Here is a 6,106-nt window from a genome sequence, read left to right as displayed (position 1 = left end):
AGGAGATACTATTTGAACTGACACCTGAGTAATGAAGACACAGAGATGCAAAGATTTTGGAAAAGTATGTTTCAACACAAAGGGAGAACATAAGGCTCTGAGAGGTGGGCAAGCTTAGCATACCTGAAGAATGAAATAAAAGCCAGCGTGTCTGGACAGTGGTGAGTGAGGGAAAAAGCCGGAGATGTGGCAGCAGAACAAGGCAGAGCTCGGTTCCTGTGGAGTCTGTAGGCTGGGGTTTCTCATCCTCAGCACTAGTGACATCTCATTCTCTGTTGCGGGGGGATATTCTGTGCAGTATAAGATGTTCCGTAGCATTCCTGGACTCTACTCACTAGATGTCAGTAGGTTCTCCCTAGTAGTGACAAACAAAATTGTCTACAGAAGACATTGCCAAGTGTCCCTGGAGGTGGGGGGGAAGAGGGTGGCGGTAAATAGTCCCCCATTGAGAACTACTGTTGCAGGCAAAGGTAAGAAATCTGAATATTATTAGGGGTGATAGGAAGCTATTAGAACATCTTAGGCATGGAGGGATAAGAACTGAGTTAAACTTATGCTAACTTCTGTGGAGAAAAGTAAGACTAAAGGCAGGGAGGAAATTAGAAGGCAACTATAACAGCCCAAATCAGAAACGATGAACTAAGGTGGTAGCCAAGAGGATTCATCTAGGAATTAAGTGAAGGGTGGTAAGAGGAAGGAAAGAATCAAGCATGCTGCTTAGGCTCTCTCCTGGAGCCATGAAGTACTTGGGGCCTAATCCCTAAGCCTGAGATGTTAACGTCATTTACTGATGGGGAAGACTTGCAAGGAGATTTGTGAGCATAGGGGTTAGAAATAAAAACATTCTCTTAGCCATATTGAGTTTGAGATACCCATTAGGTATTCAAGCAGAGATGTCCAGTAGGCAATTAGATGTCTGAGTAGGGTGCTCTGAGAAGTCAGGACTGGAGATTTACATTAATGAGTCCCATAGAGATGGAATTCGAAGATGAGAGATTAGATAAATGTACGTAATATATTAGTTTCCTGCCACATGAAACTAATTTTATAATTTACATTCAATTTACAATTTTACCATTTTACATTCCCATCAGCAATATGAGCTAGTTTCTTCATATTCTTGTCAGTATTTGGTGTTGTCGCTATTTTTTACTTTAGCAATTCTGATACATATGTAGTGATATTGTCATTATTTTAATTTGCATTTCTCTAATGGCTAATGATGTTGAATATCTTTTAGGTCTGTTTATTTTCACCAGGATGGAAAATAACAAATGACTACAAACTGGTGGCTAAAAACAACAGAAAAATTTTTCATTCACAATTCTGGAGTCCAGAAATCCAAAATCAAGGTGTCAGCAGGGCTGCATCCCTCTGGGGACTAGGGGAACAAGCACTTCTTGCTTCTTCCCACTTCTGGTGACTGTCAGCAATCCTTGACTTGTGCCCTTGTGGCCACATCATTCCAAGTTCTACCTCTGTGGTCACATTGCCTCCTCCTCTTCTATCATATCTTTCCTAGTGTCTCTTAGAAGGATAGAACCCACCTGTATAATCTAGGCCCTCTCCAGCTCAAGTTCCTTAATTAATTACATCTACAAAGGCCTCATTCCCAAATAAGATAGCACTCACAGGTTCCAGGAATTAGGACACGAACAAATCTTTTTGTGGGTCACCAGTCAATGTACTATAACTAGGGAGAGAGTATAGATAGAAAAGACAAAGGATAGAGGCTCGGAAATGCCAACGGATAGAAGTTGATAGATAGCTTTGCCCTGGGCTAAGTGAAAAAAAAAAAAAAAAAGGTGGTAGAGGAGGAATGAATGAGGAAAGTATGGCCAGGCAATGCAGTGGTCACAGATACCAGAGAGAGCGAGCCTCTAGTTCATGTTTCTTCTGAATCTCCTAGGTTCCTTGGATTTGCCCCAGAGTAAGTACACAAATACTCCCTGAACTGAAATAAATGTTTAGAGTGATCTTTTTAAAAAGCACATTGTTCATGCCATTTAACTGCCTTAGGATTGGAAAAACTCATGGGTAATTACCCACACATTTATTGCTTTAGGTGAGCACCTGGAAAAAGTGAGAGAAGAAAGAAAAGCCCTTTTTTATTTTGTGCCAAGTTTTTACTATAACGGTAACCATCACTCTTCTTTTAATTCTTCATTCTCAAGCCTACAAAGGGTGAACATTTGAAACCTATTTAGCAAATTCTTTGGAACTGGCAGCAAACGTTCAAAGTTAAATTTAGGATCCAAACCTCCGTGATTGGTCAGTGAAGTGAAAGAGGTGGGGAGTAATGATTCAAGGAACCTGCTTTCCTTTGATGTCCTGATATAGTAATCGGGAATATATCTTGATGCAATTAATATACTTCACACTTGGGGAAAATAAGTTCATTGTCTTTCTGTAAAAATAATAGATTGAGTGTTCCCAATAACTTTGTAGTCAAATCATGTTGCCTTTACTAATTGATGAATAAACAGATCCTAAAATCCTTTGAATAGAAATATACCATGTAGGGTCAAAATGCCATCTGTCTTATGTAAACATTGATACCTTAGAGGAACACATTTTCAATCAAAGTAAAATTGGATTTATGGACCCAAAATGCAGAAACATTCGTCTTCCCTCCCTCCGCACCAAAAAATCAGAAGTTGTTCCTTAGTGGCTAGAAGGGCACCGTAGAACTTAATCCTCAAAATCTCTATAGGGAGCAATCTGAGGGAAATTTTCAACATTTCTCCTAATCAAATCACGTTGCTCCTACAAGAAACATGACAACCAAAGCAGTCTGTTTCCTGAGATGACTGAACACTATAGGAAGAGGTGCAAAGAATTTTCCAGGGTTTCCCTCTGCTCACACAACTGTGGATACATTGTAAGGCAGAGTTACTCAGGATCATCATCCCATCCACTGGAAATGGATTCGGGGGTTGCAGTGTTGTGCTTTTGACCCCACTCCTCCATTGCCCACCCTCACACCTACCTGCAGCAAGATCCCAACGAGTAAACCCAATAACTTAAGACCAAGGCCTGCTTATCTAGGTACTTAAGCCTCCCAAGCAAGTATGAAATTTGTTAAATCATGGACTATTTAATTAATTAACTTGGTGTACAAAGCTGAAGAAAAGCATATTTCATATGCGAAATGAGAAGACTTAAAGTAATATTACGTATCTCAAAATATTTGAGGTTAAGTTTCATGCACTTTCCTCAGGCTAAATCACCCCACCCCCAACCCCAACATACACGCACCATGGCATCCAAACCAATATTCTGACTTAAGTTAAGTATGTGGATGGACTAATGGAACATAAGACACATATTTTTTGAGATGTGAGAAGGATGAAAACAATGCCCACTCTTCAAAAATGCTAAGAGTAAAGTCCTTTGAAAGATAAAAGGTTTAAAGCAGAAGAAGTGTCAAGGCATTGCTGAGGCTAAGAAATGAGCACAACTTGCCAACAGTCAAAAGTTCAACAAGCAGCTCTTTTATGTGTCTAGAGAATTAGCTCATCTCGGCACTGTGTTCTCCACAAAAGTGGAGGGGGATTTTGGCAAGAAAAGTGACTGCATATTCTTGATTATTCCCATCAAGCTCTGATGGGAGTGAGCATCCATGGGTTCCAGTTCAGACTCTGTGACCTTTTCATGTTGTGACTGAAACAAGTCTTTGCCTCTCTCTAAGGCCCTCTCTCTCCATCTGCAAGACAGGAGTAATAACAGACATGCTGAGTCATTTACAGGTTTGTTGTGAGGATAACATGTATTAGTGGAGATGGAAGGGCTTTGCAGAAGCTTGAAGATGCAAGTCATTTTATTACATAGTGAAAGGCATCAGGATGGAGACCCTGTGACACTATTTAAGGCCCCATAATCAGCCAGGACAATCAACATTCTTTCAACTCCTAAAACAATAATTAGAGTAGCTACCATGTATTTAGTGTATCCCATGAACAGAGCATTTAACAATAATCTTTTATTTATGGTTATTATGTCCACCTTTACAGATTAAAAAAAAAAAAAAAGTCTGAAGAGGTTACGTGACTTTCCAAATCACAATTCTGGTAAATGGAGAGGGAGGGAGGCTATATCCAGATCTGATTCCAAAGCACATACTCTTACACAGTAGGTCACACTGGCCAAAGACCAGTGAGATGTGCAACATAGCCCCCAGTTGCATGGGTGGGTGTGTTGACAGAACCCAGCCTACCTCTTCTCTTAACTAATCCTCAACAGATCTTTCAAATTAGAAGCATTCAGGAGGTCCTTGCCATGGAAGATCACAGAGAACGTCCCTGGGGAGGAACCTCCTGTGTTTGTGGGGAATGACTTTTCCAAATACAGACCCAAGTTTCAAAGATCCATTAAATAGATGAGATTTGCCAGTACACCCTTGGGGTTTATAATGCAAGTCCATAGCTTCTTATCACCATGTCACCTTTTTGAATTCTTTTTAGATGGAGTCTCACTCTGTCACCCAGGCTGGAGTGTAGTGGTGCAATCTCGGCTCACTGCAACCTCCGCCTCCCAGGTTCAAGTGATTCTCCTGCCTCAGTCTCCTGAGTAGCTGGGATTATAGGCACCCACCACCACGCCAGGCTAATTTTTGTATTTTTAGTAGAGACGGAGTTTCACCATGTTGCCCAGGCTGGTCTCAAACTGCTGACCTCAAGTGATCTGCCCACCTCGCCCTCCCAAAGTGCTGGGATTACAGGCATGAGCCACCATGTCCAGCCACCATGTCACCTTTTTGCCTCTATTCTCCATGTGCCTAAAGAAAAGGATATCAGAGTGAAAGTCACCCCAGCTCTGCAGTTCAGAGACCATTTGATTTTACTGTGAGTTACACTTACCTCCCCCACTCCCACCAAGCTTTCTTCCTCTTGTGTTCTGAATATAGTGACAGCTCAATAAGTATTGCTGATTAATTGGCTGGCTAAGAATAAGGAACAATTGATTTACCCAATAGGAAATAATTTTGATTTTGACAAAATAAAAATAATTACAGTTAAAAGAGTAAAGTTAAGTCTACTTAGGTATATGCTATGCAATGTGAGTTTGTAGATTCAATTATCTTTTTCTGTGTTCCCATTCTCCTTTTATTTCTTGCGACTTTTGGAACTGTTGACCACAATAAGTTTCACCTTGAAACCATTTCCTCCATTGACACCCATGAAGCTTATGCTATCCTGGTTCCCCACAGCCTCTAGTTTTAGTGTCTTTCTGGTTACTTCTGTAGACTTTTCTTTCTACCCTTCACACATGGACATTACCTAAGGTTATGTCAGTCCCCCAGTTTCTCTTTAAAATCAGTCCTTATTTATGATGATGACTTCTAAATCAGCGTCTTCAAAACCCCAATCTCTCCTCTCATTTCCAGTTTGTATCTACTTTTTATTTGGATTCCATCTTACTGTTTCCCAGGCTTAAAATTTTTGAAATAATCTTTGATGTTTTCCCTTAGGTTTTCATAACCACTCAGACAATTCCTACTAATTTTCCCTTAGTAATATTTCCAAGATTGATGCCTTCCTTTTATTTATTTAACCCATGTCTATTAAATTCTAGGCCCTCATCTTGAAAAAGGCACCAACTTCCAGGTAAGGCTCTGCTTCCTTTTTGTTATCCTTTATTTCTCTTGCACTCGGTTGCCAGACTAATATTCCCTCAAACATTTTTTTCATTTTCCCACTCTTGTTCTTGACCTCTTAAGACAACCCTGCTTTGTCTATGAAATGAAGTCCACATTCTTCGCATGAGAGTCACATCATTGTAACATCTGGATTTAAGCAACTTTTCTAAATATATCTGCTTTCTCTACTTAAGACTGTTGCTCTGGGCAAACTGGCCTTCCCACTATCCCCTATAATAATGCTTTGTACATTTCGGCTCAAACCTTTCTTCCTGCTGAGAATGCTTTCTATACGCTACTTCCCTCATCCGATTCTGCCACTTTAGAAGGCCCAATTCAATAGTTTTCTTCCTAAGAAGCTTCCCCTGATTACCCCAATCCACAGTAAAACAGGCAGGGGAAATATATACTCTGTATCTGCAGCTACTGCTCTCTTAGAGGCCATGTGCCATCTAAGTACATAATATC

The 6,106-nt window shown here is 40.4% G+C and overlaps 1 protein-coding gene across 5 annotated transcripts in view; it reads right to left on the bottom strand.

Annotated features, from left to right (window-relative positions):
• Positions 1-6,106, bottom strand: part of SYNPO2 (synaptopodin 2) — a 171,807-nt gene that overhangs the window by 98,066 nt on the left and 67,635 nt on the right. The window lies entirely within an intron of this gene.

Source organism: Macaca mulatta, chromosome 5, assembly GCF_049350105.2.
Source record: "Macaca mulatta isolate MMU2019108-1 chromosome 5, T2T-MMU8v2.0, whole genome shotgun sequence".
In the NCBI taxonomy this organism is placed as follows: Eukaryota; Metazoa; Chordata; class Mammalia; order Primates; family Cercopithecidae; genus Macaca; species Macaca mulatta.
Note: the sequence above shows the minus strand (reverse complement) of the source record. Positions and strands in the feature narration are given on the sequence as shown.